General features: G+C 36.6%; 1 protein-coding gene across 3 annotated transcripts in view; it reads right to left on the minus strand.

The window, feature by feature from the left end:
• Nucleotides 1-23,495, minus strand: part of LOC123868991 (peripheral plasma membrane protein CASK) — a 322,984-nt gene that overhangs the window by 117,772 nt on the left and 181,717 nt on the right. The window lies entirely within an intron of this gene.

A 23,495-nucleotide genomic window follows, 5' to 3' on the forward strand; every position in this document is an offset into this window, starting at 1 on the left:
CCGATCACCGGCTACACACTCCGTCTTGCCTGCGTAGTTAAAACTGCACAGCCAAGACCGAGAACTGCGCAGCCCAATCTTTAGCAACTTTTGGGCTCAACTGCGCAAACTGGCTTGTGCTCTTAGGTAAGACGAAGCGCATTATGAGACCTCATAGTAATGATTGTGGCCACGGGTGCAAGTGAGCCCGGCCTGGTATAGGCAAGGCTTTACAAGGAACGTGCTCAAGTTCGCTTTCGGCCACAATGACGGAGATACAAAGTCAAGATTGAAATTGAGGAAGTCGCCCTTGAGACGAACAATGGCTGACGACGATGTTAGAAAAGTGGCGTATTAGGGGAAAAAGATAAAGCGCACCTTTCATCTATTTTTAATGACCTCCAACTTGAGACTTCTTTAAAAAAATACTTTTGAAGAAGAGTGAACTTGAGTCTACTGACCGCCTTTTTATACAACTCGCACATTTACATTGCTGAGCGTTAAATAAAAATGAAAAATTGGGGGCTTATTACTAAAATTTGTGATTATTATTGTATTACATCAGAAGAAGTTAGCGAATTAATTACATTGTCAAAGTAGAAACAAATGTAAATTAAAAATTTATAACACCCCCGACAAATGAAGGTTACAGTAACTAGAAAAGAGCTGATAACTTTCAAACGGCTGAACCGATTTTCTTGAGTTATAGCTAAGAACAATCACGATCAAGCCACCTTTCAAGTAAAAAAAATTAAATTAAAATCGGTTCATTAGTTTAGGAGCTATGATGCCACAGACAGATACACAAATACACAGATACACAGATACACACGTCAAAATTATAACACCCCTCTTTTTGGGTCGGGGGTTAAAAATAGAAAGAGTAACTTCTATGAAGAAAAGTTCATTTTAATATTTTGATAATCAAAAAGTAACAGAGAATTCCAATTTTTAAAGATGCACTATAGCGGACTAACTATACTAAGTCTACTATCCTATAAGTATAAAGGTAGACTAAACTAAACTAAACAGTAGCTATACCTAGAGCTTATCACAGAAAAGAAAGACATGGGCACCTAAATCCTATAATATTACAAATGAGAAAGTTGGGATGTTTGGATTTTGGTTACTTCTTAACGCCACAATGAAGAACCGATTTGACTGGGAATGAAATAGCTTATACACCCTGAATTAACAGATAGGCTTTTTACACCAGAAAATCAAAGATATCCCATGGGATTTTTAACAACCTTAATGCACGTAGAAGAAGTCGCGGACTTAATCTAGTAGACCATAAAACATTTTCAACGTTATCCACCGAGATGATACGTGTAGACGCGTAATACATGTCTTATATTACAAGGCATTTCATCGGCATAAAGACATAAATTCCCCATAAATACATCGCTTTATAGCTGGAAAAAACACTTTTGACACGATAAAAGTTTGGTACCCTTACAACTGATGTTACCCTCGACATCCATATCTCTTTTTATTACCTTCGTTATACTTGAAAGACATTTCACTTTGTGTTTTAATACATAAAGGTAGTCGGTAGATACATATGGGGTCCAACGATGTCTATATTCATTTCAACGTATAGAAGGGTCTCTATAGAGATCATTGAGGCATAAATATCGTAGACATAGTTTTACGTTCCAATACACCTCAATTTGACTTCATAAGCATCTGCGAAGTCTATAGCTGTAATTTGACAGCTAGAATGTGATGATCGCAATCACCTTTGAGTGACCGAAACTAACTCACTATTGGCTGAGATACATAGTTGCAGCTTTCCCGTAATTCACCTATAAGTTGTGCAACGACACGAGATGAAAGTATTTCCTGTTCCAGCATAAGTTTAACCAGTTGTGAAACTGAAGTGGCAAACAGAGATGGATATAGTTCGAATAACCAGTAGAAGTTGGGGTCTCAAGGTGCTGGTATAGCGACTTGGCACCGGAAAGCGCATACCCTCACCAGGAAAGTGGACGGACGACATCAATCAAGTCGCAGGGAGCTGCTGGATCCAGGAAGACCAGAGGCATGTGGAAGTCTCTACAAGTAAGCTCTCAGTGCATGTATATTGTGTGACAACGAAATTATTCTTAACATGTTACTAAAGGCAGGAATGTACACAAAGCAAATATTTCTAAGCTATTTTTTATCCGCCCTATATTGGAAAAAAAAAAAAAAAAACTGGTGTATTGTAAGTTAGACTCGCACACGAAGAGTTCCGTAAGTTCACGTCCTAACACTTTTATGTAGACCACTGCAATTCAATGATACCTATATTACCTATATTTTCGCGAACTCATTTTTTAAAATGTAAACACAAATTCACGTTTTTCAGATTAATTGCTTTACTTGTGCTATAATACCTACCTAACTGCCAAATTTCATGATTCTAGCTCATCGGGAAGTATCCCAGGTATAGGTTTTCTTGAAAGACACGACGGACGGACAGACAGACAACAAAGTGATCCTATAAGGGTTCCTTTTTCCTTTTGAGGTACGGAACCCTAAAAATAACAATATGGTAAATTCCTAACGGGTTTCCCTCTATGTTCTACACCGGGCGTTGGATAGGAATATGAATTTTACAGCGCAGGTTAAACTGCAATGAAATATAGAGCCTCGCGTGTGTCGGTTATTCAAAAACAATATAATGCATTCGTCGTTCTATGTACGGGTTCATTTTATTATGTGCCTATGGTTTTTAGACCCTTACGAAAAAATGTGTTATACTATTACTATGAGTATTTGCTGAATTTTGTATGCTGCTCATCTATGGTAGCTTGATGAAAAATCATTGTAGTACCTTTTTTTGTACTGCAATCGTGCAAATAAACGAATTTTGATTATGACCCTTAGGCACCTTTTGAAATAAATTTTTATATTTAGATCTCGACTCTCGACTCTATTCTGTCAAAAATACTCGTCTATGGCTCGGGTATTAATTTCTCTTCGACTGATTTTCTATTTTACGCACTTGCAACATAATGAAAAATACAATAAAATAAAATTTCTTTGATTCAGGTCATGACCGATATAATGTTAGTAGAATATTTACTTTATTTCATATAAACCAACATTTTTATATTTGCAATAATTAAAAAGTCGTTGAAAAATATTATCGAACGCTGCTACAGTTACTGTATATCCTTTGAAAGTAGAAATTGTATTGTTTAATATTTTTAACAATATCGAACACACTAGGTAGTTTCATCGTATAAAAGGAAATATGATTGATTTTCTGAGGATCTTTTTTTTTCAGGGCTGAATCAATAGCAAAAATATTTTACTGTATCGAAATTTCACATAATATACTCTTAGTTACGTACCTACAAGTCGAGGGTTTTCATTATCCTTTCCGATATCCGCTTCAGTGTTCTTTTTTAAAGGCATGTTATTCAAATATGACTAATATTTTCGTTCCTCTTTCAATTCCCATGATCGCTCGCAATACTTAATTAGGTACGTGTGTAAACAAAAGCAAATGTATTTCAATTTTAAACACAAAAGCTATTTTATTCTACTACTAGCTGATGCCCGCAGCTTCGCCCGCGTGGATTGGTCAGATCCCCTGCAGCATCAGGATTGAGGAGTTGGACTCCAAATTTTTTATAAAACAATGTCGCAAAGTTCCTCTATCGATTAAAAAAGAAATGACGCAAATCGGTTCAGAAATCTCGGAGATTTCGGTGTACATAGGTAGAAAAACACAACTCCCTTTTTAAAAGTCGGTTAAAAAAGTAGCCTATGTTACTTCCTGGTCAATTCTCTACTTGTCTGTGAAAATCCCGTCAAAATCGGTTCAGCCGTTCCCAAGATTAGCCTTTTCAAACAGACAGACAGACAGACAAAAATTTTAAAAACGTGTGATTCAGTTATAGTATCATTCAAATAACCATATGACCTTAATATGCGGTAGTTATTTCGAAATTACAGACAGACACTCCAATTTTATTTATTAGTATAGTATAGATTTTGATTCTTATTTACATAGTAGATAACTAAGATGCTATTTAATACTACGAAAGCTTTCCACGTTTATATATGTCGGTCCGCAAAGTACATTCATGTATCCTACGTGTTCTGAAACTGTTAAAATATAATGTACATATTTGTCCTGTAACTTTCTTTTGGCGATAAATAATGCCACATATACTCGTACAGATAAAAAAGGAAACCACAGCTCGATTGGGACAAATAAATAACAAACAAAAAGCACAATATTTCCTTGACAAACCCGGCAACCTGAGACCGAAAAATACGCACATAAATCTGTGGAGGCGGCAGTAATACATATAGTGTCTGGTATCGACACGGAAAAACGACATCATTAGCATGCGGCGGGTGAAAGGTTATGTGATACTAGCTGATGCCCGCGACTTCGTCCGCGTGGATATTATCTATCTCCATTCCGAATTTCAGCCAAATCCGTTCAGTGGTTTTTGCGTGAAGGAGTAACTAACATACACACACACACACACACACACACACACATACAAACTTTCGCCTTTATAATATTAGTGTGATATTAGTGTGATAGTGTGATACCATTGAATTTTTTACGTACCATTTGGAATTCAAGAGAGCGGTGGTAGACTACTATTTAAGACGGGTTTGAATTTCGATCATACACACCTCTCTAGTTACTTACGTGCGTTTAGGCAATTAAATATTACTTGCTATACCGGTGAAGAAAACATCGTTATGAAACCGGCATGCCTGAGAGTTCTCCATAATTTTCTGCAACGTGAGTGAAGTCTGCTCAAGAATTGAGAAAGCGTAGTGGACTGTGGCCTTAACTTTTCTCATTCTGAGATGACAACCGTGCTTAGATGTGTAGATTATTTTATTATCATAAAGTACAATTAATTCAAAACAGTTTAAGTTTTTGTAGATTGTTTAGGTTTTAAAAATATTGGTTTGAAGAAGCTTAGCGTGCGCGAACTAACAGAAAAAGATTGCTGAATTAAATAGTGCAGCCATCTCTCACAAAGTTGAAGCCTATTTACAGACTCAATCCTCCCTCTTAAACAAGGAAACCTGAATTTCAGGACGTAACTCAACATATCCTAAATAGATGGCAGCACTTAGGTATGCATTTTATTTTACTACAGATGTCGCCACAGTACAGACTGCAGTCAGCCTAAGGAACTACGCGTAAAATACGACGTAGTTTTCTATTTTCACTACAGGTGGCGCTTAAAAATTTTCCTGAACAAAATAGTTTGTGAAAATTCCAACAGATGGCACTTACTTAACGTATGCTTAAAATCTTTTCCCACTAAAATACTTGCGATATTTTAAACTGTTTATAATTTCACCCAATAACAGCTGAAGACAGCATTTCATAGTTGTTGGAGGTTTACCTGTGAACAAAAACAAAAGTAGATTAATCCTATTGAATTAATATAAGCAATTATAGAGATCTGATAGTATGAAAAAGATTTGTTTGGCAATTCCTACATCTATTACTACCCTCACACTAGACGGGTCATTCCAAACAAAAATTATTGCGGCCTGCAGCTCGGTTTTGCTTAGAACTTGATGTCCAGTTTCGTACTAATTTTGACCACTTTTGTACAGCACTATTTTTGTTCAGAATATCCCTTCTTTTGGTAGTAATTAAGTTCAGTGGAGAATGAGCTTTCGTTAAGTATTCGTTCGTTAGTTTTCAATCATTTTAGTTGTTTCTTTAGATAGTTATGTTTATGGTCAAGACCGATCATAAGCAAATGTACCTACAATCTAATATGATAATAATTATTTATTAACACAGAAAAAGGACTATACAAATTCGTTTTGCCTACTTCGAAAAACTCTATGCATACAAATTTTTCTTTATCCTATTTTCTTCAGTACCTTGATTAAATTTTCCCTTACCCTAAACAAAAAGATAACTCGGTTCGTGTTCAAGGAGAGTTTAAGCTAGGCTTTGTTTAGAGATAAGCTTGCAGGCTCTATTAATATTCAGATAGGCCAGTTACAAGTTTAGCGAGTGACCTCTTATGTAAATGCCAGTGCTAAGGGTAATCAATGATTCTTTTTTCTATGAAAGACTAATAGAAATAACTCCAGTAGAAAAGATTGCACCTGAAAGAGAAGAATAACCCATACTCAATATTAGTACGGGTAATGGGTACAATAAAGCGAAAGTGTGTATGAGTATGTCTGACTGTCTGTCACCTTTTTATATAAGTAGCGCATCCTTTTAGTTGCAAGAAAGCTGCATCTTAGGGAGGGGAATAGGCTAATTTTTGTCCCAGAAAATCAATGTTTCCACGGGATTTTTAAACTTAAATCTATCACTGTATAATATTTTATACACTATCAATACTTATATCATATTTTGAGAATTCTTGAAAAGAACAACTTTTTAACTTTTCTTGTTGGTTGTTCTCGGTAGCAAGAATATTTCGAAACTGTGGTAATCTATCACAGCTAGTACTCTTGAAGATTCAAAATCACTTGTAAAAGTTTATTTCAATTAGGGACATAATTTTTTTTATAACAATAATTACTATTTACATTTCGATAAGGAATCAAAGACGTCCTAACTTGAATTCGTGTACTTGAACGACCAACGGGCTCCCTACAAGTTTTTTTCACTTCAATGTAACATTGGCGAAGTTCATTAAAATGCTGAACTGGCAATACTGAAACGCGCAAAGTACCCATAAAGCAAAATAAGAAGAATTTCCTGAATATTGCTATTCGATCATGCATAAAAAGTGTCCAGATTCAACAATATTGTTCAAAATACCGTTCCTAACTCTCAATCGGCCATTATTTTCACAAATCGAAGGCATTTTTTAACCCCCGACCCAAAAAGAGGGGTGTTATAAGTTTGACGTGTGTATCTGTGTATCTGTGTGTCTGTGTATCTGTGTATCTGTGTATCTGTGTATCTGTGTATCTGTGTATCTGTGTATCTGTCTGTGGCATCGTAGCGCCTAAACGAATGAACCGATTTTAATTTAGTTTTTTTTGTTTGAAAGGTGACTTGATCGAGAGTGTTCTTAGCTATAATCCAAAAAAAATGGTTCAGCCGTTTAAGAGTTATCAGCTCTTTTCTAGTTTTCTTGTAGAAAGAAGGTTATATAACCGTTAGGTTCTTAATATTATGTCAATTGACAAATGTCAAGCTGTCAAGATGGACGTTGCCTAAATACATAATAATTTATTTGAAAATGATGTTTTGGAAAACTCAAATACTTTGGATCGTCGGGGGTGTTATAAATTTTTAATTTACACTTGTACTTAGTGAAATTGTTATGACAATAATCTTTTTTAACCCCCGACCCAAAAAGAGGGGTGTTATAAGTTTGACGTGTGTATCTGTGTGTCTGTGTATCTGTGTATCTGTCTGTGGCATCGTAGCACCTAAACGAATGAACCGATTTTAATGTATTTTTTTTTGTTTGAAAGGTGGCTTGATCGAGAGTGTTCTTAGCTATAATCCAAAAAAATTGGTTCAGCCGTTTAAGAGTTATCAGCTCTTTTCTAGTTTTCTTGTAGAAAAGAAGGTTAGATAACCGTTAGGTTCATAATATTATGTCAATTGACAAATGTCAAGCTGTCAAGATGGACGTTGTCTAGATACATAATTATTTATTTGAAAATGATGTTTTGGAAAACTCAGATACTTTGGATCGTAGGCGCGGAATAGTCCAAGAAAATCGTTTCAGCCGTTTGAAAGTTATCAGGTCTTTTCGGTCTTTTCTAGTTATTGTAACCTTCACTTGTCGGGGGTGTTATAAATTTTTAATTTACACTTGTTACCTATAATATTTTGGAGTTCCGCTCACATTAATGCTATTTCTCCGGCGTCCTCCCGAGGTACCGTATATAACTCAGAGTCTATTGGGTAACCGATTTATTTCATAGCTTCCAATATTGCTCGGACATCCATCGTTGTATTGTGTGCCGTGTGTCACTAGTAGAGATGGACCATTGCACAGGTAACTTGAAAAATCATGTCAAAAGCCTTTTCACTTGCTATCGTAAAATTAAAATAATCTATAAAAAGTCACGAGACAAAATCTCACGAAGATTGAAAATTATCACATTTAATTCCGCTTTATTTACTACAAGTGTAAATTAAAAATTTTCAACACCCCCGACAAATCATTTTCAAATAAATAATTATGTATATCTAGGCAACGTCCATCTTGACACCTTGACATTTGTCAATTGACACTTGAATATTATGAACCTAACGGTTATCTAACCTTCTTTTATACAAGAAAACTAGAAAAGAGCTGATAACTCTTAAACGGCTGAACCAATTTTTTTGGATTATAGCTAAGAACACTCTCGATCAAGCCACCTTTCAAACAAAAAAAACTAAATTAAAATCGGTTCATTCGTTTAGGCGCTACGGTGCCACAGACAGATACACAGATACACAGATACACAGATACACAGACACACAGATACACAGATACACACGTCAAACTTATAACACCCCTCTTTTTGGGTCGGGGGTTAAAAATCAGCGAGCGCATTGGTCATCAACCCAAGCTAAGACGCTAAAGAGTGTGCGAGCGAGAAGCCTAGTATCCGCTGCCTGTTAGAAAGAAAAAACATCTACTCGAATTAATGTAGTAAATTATTGTTTTGCGAAAATGGGAAAATCAATATCCATGAAAAACCACCCATGAAATATTAGCGCATTGATCATAATTCCTAGTTAAATTAATGTAGTAAACGATAGTGATTTGTGTGTGCAAAAAGAATAGAAAATGACTTGATTAAAAAAATAATTTCACCAAATGAAAATTATTTAAAAGCAGCAGTAGTTCCCATCTCTAGTCATAAGGGACCCTGAGAGATCGAGTATATAGATGTATAGACATGTATATGAACAATTTGTGATGGTTCTATTGAATTTACTCCGATGCTATCAGGACGTGTGTACCTACGTTAGTGAAATTTACGTAAACTCCACCTTAACGATGCTATGGACTCAGTTTATGTAAGCGACTGTAACAACCAAGGATCTAATCTTATTCAAATAGGTCAATTACTAGTGGTTTGTTATCGAAGTAAATCGATGTCGAACAGAATTAAATAAAAATAAAATAGGAAGAACCAAATAAAAATTGCACCACTTTTAACTGGTCCATATATAGAATGAACAGGATTAGGCAGAATAATTTTAAAAACTCTACAAATAATATTGTACAATGTATATGAATTAATTTAATCTACAGGAAAAATACCTGCTCGAACTTTTGTGCACTAGTTGGATTCGAATGCAAGAAAATACACTAGGAAATGTCAGTAGTACCGTATTTTTAAGGATTCTCAAAAGACTCACCATCCGGATTCAGGAATCCATACTTATAATATTATAAGTATGCGAAAGTGTGTCTGTCTGTCTGCTAGCTTTTCACGGCCCAACAGTTTAACCGATTTTGATAAAATTTGGTACATAATTAGCTTACATCCCGGGGCGGATATAGGCTCCTTTTTATCCGAAAAATCAAAGAGTTCCCTCGGGATTCTTAAAGGCTCATCAGTTTAACCGATTTATGTGAAATTTGGTACAGAGAGGTAGCTTGCATCCCAGTAATTGGCATAGGCAACTTTTTATCCCGGAAAATCAAATATAATAGTTCCCATAGGGTTTTTGTAAACCTAAATCCACGCGGACGAAGTCGTGGGCATCATCAAGTGCAGTATAAGTTCTAGATTTTTATTTTGCAGTGATCGGAGGAATAATCATCCCCAATATAAAAGACTCCATATCATAATCCTATCCCGTTCATAAATAAAAATCGTTTCGCCAGGAAAACAAAAGTACGCTATTACATAAATTGCCATTAATAAAGTTGAAGATGCTATCAATGAAATTAATGCTCTGCAAAACCAAGATTGCCTTACCATGAACGCTCGCCTTGTTTACTAAGGTGCTACAAATTGCTATAACATAACATTTTATTCCAGATCCGTAAAAAAATAATAGAGGAATCTTTTGCTGGTTGCTCCGAGTCAGGTTTAAAGCTATAAAATTTGCTTACAGTTAAGTTTCAGTTAAAACGAGACAGATTCATGCCGGCGGTATAACGCTGTCTCGCCTTTGAACAGTGTTTTAAGTCTAAGCAAAGACAAAGTGCGCTCTATGGATCTCAGCCTTAGTCTTAGCCCTTGGCAATATCAGGAATTCTTAATTTAACAAGTGTAAATTAAAAATTTATAACACCCCCGACAAATGAAGGTTACAGTAACTAGAAAAGAGCTGATAACTTTCAAACGGCTGAACCGATTTTCTTGAATTATAGCTAAGAACACTCTCGATCAAGCCACCTTTCAAACAAAAAAAACTAAATTAAAATCGGTTCATTAGTTTAGGCGCTACGGTGCCACAGACAGATACACAGATACACAGACACACAGATACACAGATACACACGTCAAACTTATAACACCCCTCTTTTTGGGTCGGGGGTTAAAAATTAATTATTGGCTTACAAAGTACCTAGCATAATATAGGTATATATAAGTCATTTCGAAATTCTTTGCGACTTGGTACTATCCAACACTAGCTTTTCCTTTCAGCAAAGGTTGCCTGGTAGAGATTGCTCTAAGCAATAAGGCCGCCTTTGCCCACAATTGTTTTTTCTGTTTTCTTCTTTCTTTGTTGTGTTCCTTTACATGTGTTTTTTGTGTGCAACAAAGTGTCCATTCTATCTATCTAGCAATATAGCGCGGCTCTACCCGTCGTAGTAAGTCTAGGTGCACCATCGTATGTGTAACATACAAAAAATTCTGTCCGAGATCTCTCTGCCTGCCCACCATTCACACTGAGACAAAATTATTTGTCGCTACGACAAACCCATAGAAAAGTATACAGCTATGAAACTTATAACAAACAAAATGTCGAAGCTTCACCTACTCTGTGAGGCGTAAAATGTTACGTACATTTGACACTAAGTAGGCTATGAAACACTAGGTATAGCCCGTACAAAATGACTTATCACGCGCCATTTTAACTCTATGGATTAACTGTGATGTCAAAAATACAGTTCACCGTTAAAATATGGACTAAAATCGTACTTTTGACATGATATTTGACACATAAAGTTATGCGTGAGAACTATTTTTTTCATTTCACGTCACTCTTAGCCTAATATTTGACTGATGTCGATTCAGGATCACCCTAGTTACATTACCCTTAGCGCATACATCGATGATAGGTATACTGAACTGACCACTTGATCAATTGAACCGGCTGTTGCGGCAACGGAGGTCCCGTTCTATAGAACGATTGCGTTTGTCTTTGTATACCGCTATAATTAATATAAAACAAAGAGAAACCGTCGAAACTTTAGATCTTGCTTTTTAAAAATACAATTTCTTCAGAAAGAAACACAACTGTATTAAATTTAATACTTAAAACTTTTTAATCTTAATGAATTGTGACGATCCTTTTTCTCAGAAACGAAACAAAATAAGCCTTGATGTTAGCCGACCCTCTCCTCCCTAAATGGTTTTAGGGTGAGGTTTAGGGAGTCAGATAATAAATGAATGGTGACTAACGAGTACTGGCATATTGACGAGCTATTTAGCGTTTTCCTTATCGCCAGTCAATTATTGTTTGAAAATTTGAAGCTTTGTTTAAAATTTTCAGACTCAAGATGGCCTCAAAGAGATACTTACATAAAATACATGTATTGATTTTCGCTTTGCGTTATATTCCTCGTTCATTCAATGAATTTTAAATAATTGTAAAGGTTTCTTGGGGTAGTAATGAGGTGGGGTCTCAGATTCTTCCGCACAGATGCCTCGAAAAACAATTAAATACACGCCTTCTGGGCCTCCTGGTAGCCCATAACCTAAATATGGTGTTATTAATCGCCTTAATATTTATGGAGAGAAATGATGCAGACAAACAAAACTTCATACATCAGTGGATACCTTCTCTTACTGTCGTGGGTAATATGTGTTACGTATATTTATATACCTTCAACTAGATTTTGCACGGGCCTTTATCGTGTGGGTTTAGAATCGATTGAAAAATTAAATCAGAAATCACATTAAAATCGATTGGAAATTCTTAAATTTTCCGGGATAAAAAGTGGCCTGTGTCACTTTCCAGTCATTAAATACATCCATACGAAATATATTTCAATCCGTTGCTTTGTTGCGGTGAAATTGAAGGAGAAACAATCTCGCATATATAATATTAGTAGAATATTTTGGAAGTTCTTTTAAAGTATATTTTATTAGGGTGTCAGTCCGAAATACATAAGTAACCCCGTACAAGTTTAACAATAGGCAACCCTGTGTAGTGTCCAACGAGACAGATTCAAGGACCCTCATTGCCTTTATTGGGTACATCATTTCCTCCCTATACGTGACCGTAACCGTAACGTTTCCTTTGTCGCAAGTTTTTTATTCATACTAACAGCTTTGGTAATTCGAATCGATTTAGTATAGTGACATAACAATACATTTTTTACCTTATTTAAAATGTTAGCACTTGTCTGCATGTTCAAAAAGATGTACCAGTAGCAATTTTCAAGAATCCATACTTCGAATTAGTTAATATAGGAATGAGGAAGTACTTACTTACTACTCTATATATTTTCTTGACAGACACGACGGACAGACGGACAGATAGAAAGACAGACGACAAAGTGATCCGATGAGGATTCCTTTTCTTTTTGAGGTACGGAATCCTAAAAAACACAATTTAGGTTTCGAAATATACCCCCTAATTATGTAATGAGTACGCACCTAACACAGGAAATGCTTAACAAACGGAAACAAATCAATAATCGCAGAAACACAATCACAGAAAGTGATTAATAAAACGGTATCGGCTCCCGCATATTCTCTCGTGCCGTTAGCATCAGCTCAAAGGGAATTGTATCGGAACTCCCCCTTGCCTGACGGCCTCTTGTTTCGCCTTTACTTCCCTCTATTTCATTTGCGGACAATTCATTATGGCATTAGCGTTATTTATGGGTTTATTTTGCGTGTACGCTTACGATAACGATTTTACCATATGAATACATATAAACATAAAAGTGTTGACTCACCCACAAACACTTGGACGAAAACCGAAATTTTGCATACAAGTTCCCTTTATAAATGTAGACAAGAAATTAAGCCGGATTTTTGAAATTTCCACGGGATACAGAATTAAGATGATTTATATTTTTGCCGAGCGAAGTCACAGGCGAACGCTAGTAGCAAAATATTTGTAGCCCTTTCCAGACGTTGCTGAATGTGTTGTGGTCTAAAAGTGAGACGTCCAGGTTCTATATAACAAAAATACAACTACTCAGTACTGCACACAGGCAACGTAATAATAACACCGTCAAGAAATCTTTGTTTTCTAAATATTTTGGAAAATCCAGGGGCGGAGCGCATAATTATAATAAAACAAGTGTAAATTAAAAATTTATAACACCCCCGACAAGTGAAGGTTACAGTAATAACTAGAAAAGAGCTGATAACTTTCAAACGGCTGAACCGATTTTCTTGGATTATAGCTAAGAACACTCTCGATCAAGCCACAAGCCGAACAAAAAAAAACTAAATTAAAATCGGTTCATTAGTTTAGGAGCTACGATGCCACAGACAGATCACACGTCAAACTTATAACACCCCTCTTTTTTTGTCGGGGGTTAAAAACAGCTAAGTGGTACTACCAGAAGTTTAATGTTCCCAATATACAAAAACAAAAAAGATTTGCAAAGTTATACCATCATATTTTGATCTGTGTAGTACCCTAACTAGGACAAAGAATGATGCTTAAGATACGACAGGCGTCCGGAGCATAAAATCGAAGATTGAATCTGAAATGATGTAGGTACACTAAGAGTCCTACCGTGTATTCTGCAACAAATATAACGTTGTATATGTGGGCGAGTTCAGCGTTGAAGCATAGTCAGTTGAATTCGATACAGAGCAATGCAACCGCCATGCTGTTGCGGTTGCTATATCACTATCAGTTATAAAAAAATCATTTCTGGCAATAAAAAATTGCAATTTGAGACACCTAGAAGTTGAGATATCTAGAAGCAATTGTATAAAGTGGTGCACACTGTTGAGCGCTTATTTAGGAGCTACGCAACGCACGCCGTTTCCATGCGCATCGTGGCTGCTCAAGTCTTAAATAATAAAACATTTTAGATGTCACTTGTTCACCATTTATATTTTAGCTTAGTTTTTTTTATTGCAGAGTTTGCCATGTCGATTAAGAAAGTTTGTAAGGACTTCGTCTGTGTTGGTGTTAGCTGTTGTGCTTTTTATTTTGTTAAAACTGACGGTGCCGCGTGTGTGTCAGCGAGCGCCGGCACGACGAAGTCCATACTTATGCAGTTTCCCTAACTTGTTACAAATAACTACAAACTTGACATTGGCTAATCTTTGTAAAGCCAGACGAAAGAGAAAAAAAAGTTTGTAATGTGACACGTCGTCGCTGTCGCAGCGTTGAGAACGAAGCTGTGTGTTTAAAGAATAGCACATCTGTACGTTACTCGACGGGTGCCTAGAAATTGCGGAGACGTGACTGAAGGGCCGATTTAGCACAAAGCTCAACGGCGTAGTTTTGAACAATCAGGACCGAAGCCATTTTGTATTTATTCGGGCTGTTGAAATTGTTTCAGTGATGGAAACTTATTTTGATTTAGTTCATTTATTTTCAATCTCTGTGAAATATTTTCCAATATATTGAATACGATTCCAAATTGTAACAACTATTTGCCGTTAATAATAAATAGAGTTGAGTGAAGTTACCCTTTACCTAAAATCAAACAAAGTATTTCAATTTCAGTTCACCCTTGGACCGTTGACTTATCGACTTTTATTTCCATCGAAAAGAGATGGAAAGTAGATCGTCATAAAGACTATGAGATGTAGGCAACATGGTTTAACTTCGGCTTTTAAGCTTGATCATTATTACCGAACTTTATATCCGAGCCAGATGACGCTCAGTTACGACTGGAAGACGTATAAATCATGGTATAGTTTATATAAATATTAAAATTTGATAAAATCAGAAATGAGGAGATCTGTACGAGAACCAGAGCAACCGACATGGCGTAGCCGGTTGTGAAGCTGAAGTGGAAATGGGCAGGTAACATAGTTTGAACAAGCCTCAATTATAGCTCAACGGTTATAGGAGCGGACTGAAAACCGAAAGGTTGCCGGTTCAAACCCCACCCGTTGCACTATTGTCGTACCTACTCCTAGTACAAGCTTTACGCTTAATTGGAGGGGAAAGGGGAATATTAGTCAGCATAATAAACTAATAAACTTGACTAATATTCTTTTATAAAAAAAAGCGATAGACGTTGGCGTCCCAAGGTGCTGGAATGGTGAAATCCCCTGAATTCAGGCGACGCAAGACCGTGGAATGTGGAAGTCCTGACAAGGGACGTATACCAACTAGTCTCGGTTGAATAATAATAATAACAATGAAGCATATTTCATTCATTCTTTCATTTTCACTCACATTGTCTTCTTTTTAACCCCCGACCCAAAAAGAGGGGTGTTATAAGATTGACGTGTGTATCTGTGTATCTGTGTGTCTGTGTATCTGTGTATCTGTGTATCTGTGTATCTGTGTATCTGTGTATCTGTCTGTGGCATCGTAGCGCCTAAACGAATGAACCGATTTTAATTTAGTTTTTTTTGTTTGAAAGGTGGCTTGATCGAGAGTGTTCTTAGCTATAATCCAAAAAAATTGGTTCAGCCGTTTAAGAGTTATCAGCTCTTTTCAGGTTTTCTTGTAGAAAAGAAGGTTACATAACCGTTAGGTTCATAATATTATGTCAATTGACAAGTGTCAAGCTGTCAAGATGGACGTTGCCTTGATACATAATTATTTATTTGAAAATGATGTTTTGGAAAACTCTGATACTTTGGATCGTAGGCGCGGAATAGTCCAAGAAAATCGGTTCAGCCGTTTGAAAGTTATCAGGTATTTTCGGTCTTTTCTAGTAACTGTAACTTCACTTGTCGGGGGTGTTATAAATTTTTAATTTACACTTGTCACTTGTTTCCTATCTATTAACTGAAACACTGAAAACTTATTTCACTTTCTTTTCAAACAGTGATGTGGAGAAAAGTGATATAAGTTTTCCGATAAATAGATAGGAAGCGAGGGAAAAGAAGACATACAAAATATGTACAGACAGAGCATAAAAAAAGTTTGTAGCTGTAACGACGTACACAGTACGTGTAAACGCAACTCAAATTGTGCCTAGAAATTACGGAGACGTGACCGTAGGGCCGATTTCACGCAAGGCTCGATAGCGCAATTTGGAACAATCTAGAACGATTTTACTGCGCCATTCTCCAGGCAATTGTGTATTTATTTTTCCTCAGGGAAATTGTACTAGGACGACTGTTCAATACTTTCAAAGGCCTACATATTTAATCGTGCACCGTTGCAGGCAACTAAATAAGGAACAGTTGATTTCGTACCTAAAAATCCATCTATAAAATGGGTTTTTATTTCCACAACAATGGATCCGTCGAAGTGCGATATTGAACTTTTGCGGCGGCGCAGGACCGTGGCGTGTGGCAGTCTCTACAAGAGACCTAAGTCCTAAGACCTAAGACCTGTGAACGTCTAATAGGTTGATAATGATAATGGATAATGAAAACGCTCGAGCATGCGCATCCTTATTTGAGTAGCGCTTTATGCTCCTGTGTTTGTAGAAGGCCAGTATAATAATACTAAAATGTCTTTGTACAAGACACATGGCATTTTTTTATTATGCATTAGGCATTGACCTGAATCTTTGGTTGTACCTACCACACGCATGACACATATTAACTCCGGCGTTTCTGTTGCTTAGGGGCCTTTATGCTTATTAATACTCAAAGTAGTGTAGACGCCTGGATAATCTACCGTAGGGAATAGTGATGTGTGGCACAATTTTTAGACAAACAGCATCAGGCACCTTCTGGTCAACAGTGAAAAGGCATTCTCTACGTCAGTGCGCTCCATCTTAGGCTGCACCATCACTACCAACAGGTCTGATTGCAGCCAAGCGCTATTCTATAGCTTAAAAAACGTTTTTTCTTTTTTTTTTTCTATTTAAACAAACTCTCTACAGATATATTTTATTATTTTTATAAAACCCAATTATAGCTTACAAATAATTCTGACAGGCTGTTAAGGTTGTCCCTTTTTTGAAGTTGACGCATTACAAAACGTAGCTTCATCCATCATGATGTCGAAAATTGCGTTGTTTAGCATATAACGTCCAAGAGAGACCTTATTTTTCTTTGTTGGATAGCGAATAACTTGCCCCGAGATAAAACAGTAATTTATCTTTGACTTAAACATGTTCGCCGGGACAGTAGGATTTCTACTTAAGACATTCTGACATCTTACGGTTTTTGTATTTTGTTAAAGTAAGCTTACATATCCAACTTGAAAGCACCTTGAAACATGAAATCTTGACTTTAGAAGACGATTGTTATTGCTGTTAGTTTTACTACTACTTGTACTTACGGCTAACCTGCCGTTTACTAGGGCGAGTAATTTGCGTGACAAATATCTAAATAATTTTCAGCTCCATCAATCATTCAGAACTTATGATTAACGGAATTAACTTCAGAAGTGTCTTAAAACTTAAGAACCTAAAGAAAAGCTGATCGCATACTAACAGACGAGAGTCCCAAGACTCATGATATAGTAGCTGTCAGACCCGCAAATGGTGCACGCAATGGAATTATAGAAATACTGAAAATGCGTGATAGATTCTGCCGCGTCGAGTGGCCCGAGGAAATAGTGATGACATCGGTAAAGGTCGGCGCTGACGTGAGCATCACTTGTTTACGGTGCTGGTATATTCTAGCGTCTGCAGGGGGTACTATAGTCAATGCAAACGGTTTGCGATCGGACTGCAAGTCAGTTACAAAATTACAGTTTGGATTTAGTCCAGTTAACATGACCGACTAAATACGCAGTCTATACAAGCCATGGATGGTCAGTTCTAGCTCTCACATCTTTCACGCAGTGTAATCTTCGTGCGGACTGCGCACTCGATCGGCAGTTGCAATGTAATTATGTCAACTGCACTAAAACCGCATCCGAACTGCTGCTATTCTGGAGTTCCTTGCATTCCAAATGCAGTTATAGCCGTCTTATGCCTTTAAAAGGTATTGTGCTATTTACCTAAAGTTTTGAATATCACATCCATCATGGTTGTGCACTAAAATGCCTCAAAGCCTTTTCTGCTAAAAGCAAAACTTAAGGGTCTTGAAAAGAAGCCAAAGAACGCTCAAAAATCGTGTCAAAATTTCGCTTCAACCAAACTTTGCAACAAATCTGTAAAACGGCAGTTTTAAAGAATTAAAAATGAATTTCGCCACAAGGTCGGCGAAAATGGCCGGCAACTTAGTTAACTTTTGACAGTTTGGGTTAATAAAGTCTTTATAAAAATAAAGTTTCTAGTTCCCACGAAATATGAATATACGCAAAAACAAAATAGAAAGTTGGTCGTTGGTCTGAACTGGCTTTTGTTAGTTGGATAACGGAAGTTTTCTGTACAAAAATAAGTTTTTGAGAGTTAATTTCGAATTATTTGTAGAAAAATAAAGGACTGTATTGAGAAGCTTTGCAAATTCAAACCTTGGTAGCTTAAGCTGTCATAAATGTGGTTCCTGATTCGAAAATTAACCTTCTATGTACATGACGCCATTTTAGCGGGTCGATAGTTCTGAATACTGCAACTCTATTGGGTTTGCAGTATTTTAATTACAACTAACTTGGTTTAACAGGTGAAAATGTCGTGTTGTGTAAAGGCTCCTAATCTTTTCACATCTCAATATTGTGCCGTAAAGTTTCCGATATCTTTTTCATTAGTACGACATTCATGACTTTGTTCCTTCTTCATCATTCTACTATGACTATGGTCGATATCCAATCTTATTATGTACGATACGATACTGATACGAAGCGCTAAGATGTGGAATGTCCTTTCGGCATCCGTGTTTCCTGCAACGTAAAACCCAAATATATACCTTCAAGGCAAGAGTGAATAGACGTATTCTAGGCAAGCGCGCTCCAACCTAGACTATTGCTATTTTACTAAGCAGGACTGCCAGTCGTCAAGCGCAAATCTGTATTGCAATAGAAACACTCTTAACGCGCTGTGTAAACATTACTCATATACAAGTTAGCCCTTGACTGCAATTTCACCTGGTGGTAAGTGATAATGCAGTCTAAGATGGAATCGGGCTAACCTGGAAGGGAAATAGCAGGTTTTACATCAAGCGTAGTAAGTAATGTAAAAAAAAATCATTCTCTCCTTTCGTTTCACGTCACGCAAAAAAGTGCTCCCGCAAAAAATCCGAGCAACTTACAACGGACGATATCACAAAAGATCTTGCTGGTCACATTTATTGGACTGATTTTCTATTCATTACTGAAAAAGCACTGGCTGTGTTAGAGAAAGCTATTGTGCTCAACCATTATTCAGTAGCTATTTGATGTTGTGTCAGTAGGTATGTACCTACGGAACAAAATAATGAAGGCTGCATTGTGCACGAGGCAATCTCTACTAAACTACAGCGCTGCGTGAAGATAGGATGTACCTGTATGACGTAACATTGATAACCGTGTACGTACAAGTGTATGGATTAGAGGGTTAGGTTAGGTATAAAATTGATCATAATCAAATTAAGCTATTTTAAACCCCTGACCCAAAAAGAGGGGTGTTATAACTTTGACGTGTGTATCTGTGTATCTGTCTGTGGCATCGTAGCTCCTAAACTACTGAACCGATTTTAATTTTTTTATTTTTATTTGAAAGGTGGTTTGATCGAGAGTGTTCTTAACTATATTCCAAGAAAATCGGTTCAGCCGTTTGAAAGTTATCAGCTCTTTTCTAGTTACTGTAACCTTTACTTGTCGGGGGTGATATAAATTTTTAATTTACACTTGTTGCGTACACGTAGAATTACCTAACCCTACCTTACCTATTACCTAATGACGACGGTACTGATGTGCGTAAAAAGTCTAGTAAAGAGTTAAATAATATTATTGTTACCACTAAGTAAGTAAGTAGTTAGTAGTTGTCAATTAAGTAGTTGTCACTGCATCAGCCTAAAACAGACCTGACTTGGCCAGGGACAAATCTAACAGAAGTCCGCACGGGATTTTCTTCTGTGTAGATATGGAGTTTCCCTAATATTTCAATACATCATTTCAGCCAAGAAAATGCGAGTAACGTCAGCATCGGACGCCCTATAGTGCGTGAGTAAAGGTTACAATCAGCACTGACATCTACAAGCTCATAAGTGCTTTTGTTTGATCCACCTGAACTGCTTTGTTTAAACTTTCCGCGGGTCGTCTAGTGTCATTGGTATGTTTTGAAAATAAGATGACCCGTTAATTTACTCTTTTGTATAAGAAACAACGACACTACAAAGTGGACAACCGTAAACGGTTGTCTGTGTTTAATTCCTTTTGAAGCAATGAAAAGGTGAATGTACCTACTAAATAATATTTTAATTTAAATGAGTAAAGAAGTAGAGAACAAATCTCTAATTATACCCTAAGGGTGTAATTTAAATTACGACACCCTTGAACTTTGTTTCGTTTCGCATTAAATTAATTACTTTAACTTGCCAACTATTCCAAACAAGTCTAAGCAAATAATGTTTTGTCCCTTAATAATAAAACCGAAATGTATTATTCATCTCACGTATATTACGCCGACTGAATACTAAATGGAAGGGATCAATTCTGCCATACCTTTAAAAAAATAAGTGCAGATAGGTAAATAAATGTCATCGACTTTATGGTCTAAGAGCCCCCTGCCATTTAACCTTGAATTATCATGTACTAACGTCTACACAACAGCTTTTACCTATCTGATAACCAGATAACAATATTTTTGAGGAAATAATAGTTGATCCATCAGGCTTCGCTCGAAGTTTTTAAAAATCAGTGAATGGGTGGAATCTCCAAAAATCCTGAAATACGAAAAATCCTACCTCTACATTTTTGCCCCAAAGCCCAACTTGTCATAGATATCTATAACTTGAAAATGGCGGGCTTTCATACAAACCTTCATATCTATTTAACGCCCGTGGCGGTAAAATTCTCTTGATAAGGCCACAAGGAGAGGGTCATAGGCTAGATTTTATCCCGGAAAATCAAAAAGTTCCCACGGATGATGAGCATAAACGAGTCTTATCTCAGAATGAGAAGGACTTAGGCAAGAGTCCATCACGCTGGGTAAATACGTATTCACAGATTTCACACACGTTCAGGAACAGTATGACGGAGATTTCTCAGACAATGCAAGTTTCCTCGAGATTCCTGTTTTCCTTTAGCGTTAAAGCAAGTGATATTTAATTGCTTAATTGATAATGATGAAAGAGTAATGTAGGTAGATATCTAATTAGTTGGTAGGAGCTCCAAAAGAGGGGAAATCTAAAATACGCTCCAACTGCAAGTCGCAGTAATTATGTAAAATATAAAACCAGGGTGAGGAGAAACGGCACACATCAAAATGTGTTACACCTAGGGTTGTCACGTCACGTGTTACGAAAATAGAGCGTCATTATAGATTTTTAATGAAAGCATGAGTAAATCAGCATAGTCTTACCTCGGCAATTATATGAGCCGATAATTATTTGATAACTAAAGGTTTTATATGCACTTCCGACATTCGGTTGAAATTATATGTGTAGTGAAAAACAAAACATGGAAGATGCCGTCACCGTTCTACCAAAGCAGGTAAAACTCAATTTGAGTGTTGAACAATGATGCTGCGCCTTGGCTGCACTTCACTCTGTGGGTGTGCATTGCGCCTAAGAGGTCGTGTTAATTTAAGAAAAGTTCAATTACATTACAAAAAATCTTTTGATTTGAAAACATTGTAACATCAGACCTTCGTCTTCATGGTTGCATCAATAATCATAATTATAAATACGAAAGTGTATTTGTCCTTCAATCACGTTGTAACGGAGCAACGAATCGACGCGATTTTTTGCATGAGTTTAGTTAAAGACCCGGACAGTGACATAGGATAGTAAAAAGTAGTTTTTATTCCGGTAAATCTCTTTGATTTACCGGAATAAAAACTACTTTTCCCACGGGATTTTAAAAAACTTAAATCCACGCAACAATGTCGCGGGTATCAGCTAGTTCTCCATAACTGAAAGTCATGTCTGCATTTTAGTGCCTTTGTTTGTTAACTATAGCCTTTTATTCTGTGCGGTGCTCGATTTAACTAATTGGGGCTGTAAGTGAAACGTCAGTGAGTTAATTTTTGTGCAAAGTTTCCTTATAAAAAGGTTTTTCTTTCTTTCTATTTTATCTGGATAGGCCATTGTCTAGCAATCAGTCGCGATACAGCCGATAACATTTTTAACACAGGTATATCAAAATTAAAAATGATTCCTTTTGATGTTTGACAGCCCTAGTTCCGGCTCTAATGGTTCCGCAGTTGTTTACCTTTCAAAACGGTCAAGTGTGTCGGGCCCGCTCGATTAGGGTCATGCGTACAGCCGTGCGGCCTCTATGCAACGTGGTAAATGTATGAGCACGGATTTTTTGCTTCAGGGCGAACTTGCGCTTTCAGAAATAGGTTTTCAGAATTTTAGCCCTTTAAGTCCATGGTTCTTAAAGTTTACTTGTAAAGACTAAAGGTACTCGCTATATTCACGACCTCTTTGGTGTTTTATTTTTTAGAGTGGATTACTATTTGAATTTAATTTAAAGACTGGATTATTGTAAAAAAAGTTAGTTCTAAATAAAGTACCTAAACAATTGTTCATATGTTTTTTTTTAAATATTGTTCATGTTTTAAGTGTAGGAACATTTTAGGGTTGAAATACCGACTGAAAAAAATCTTTATTTTGATTAATATATTGGCAATTTTCTAGTTTTCAGAATAGTTAATTTTACAAGAACTTTTTAAAATCTAAATACATTTATTAAAAAGAAAGTTCTAATCACTGACCGACCCATCAATTCCCAGCCCAAACCCTTGGACCAAGAAAGTTGTTTTGCACAGAGATTCCCTTTGTAATGTAGAAATGGAATATAGACGGGGTTTTTCAAAATTCTTACGGGATAAAGAATAAAGAGGATTCATATTTTCACTAAACGAGGCACTACTGCTCATTGTAAATTTCATTCAGATTTTCTTAAACACACTTCAAAAATCGGTCAAGTGAAGTTTGTGAAAATTTCAGCTCTCTACCTACCTATTACAACAGACAGACAGACGTACGGAGGACAGACGGACAGACTGACGGACAGCAGAGTCTTAGGGATAGAGACCCATTGGCACCCTTTGGGTACGGAACCCAAAAAACGTACATAGACTTTTATTTTAATACTAGATGATGCCCGCGACTTCGTCCGCGTGGATTTAAGTTTTTTGAAATCCCGTGAGAACTCTTTCCAAATTTCAGCCAAATCCGTCCAGTAGTTTTTGCGTGAAGGAGTAACAAACATACACACACACACACACACACACACACACACACACACATACAAACTTTCACCT

The sequence above is a fragment of the Maniola jurtina genome, chromosome 10 (assembly GCF_905333055.1).
Source record: "Maniola jurtina chromosome 10, ilManJurt1.1, whole genome shotgun sequence".
NCBI lineage: Eukaryota > Metazoa > Arthropoda > Insecta > Lepidoptera > Nymphalidae > Maniola > Maniola jurtina.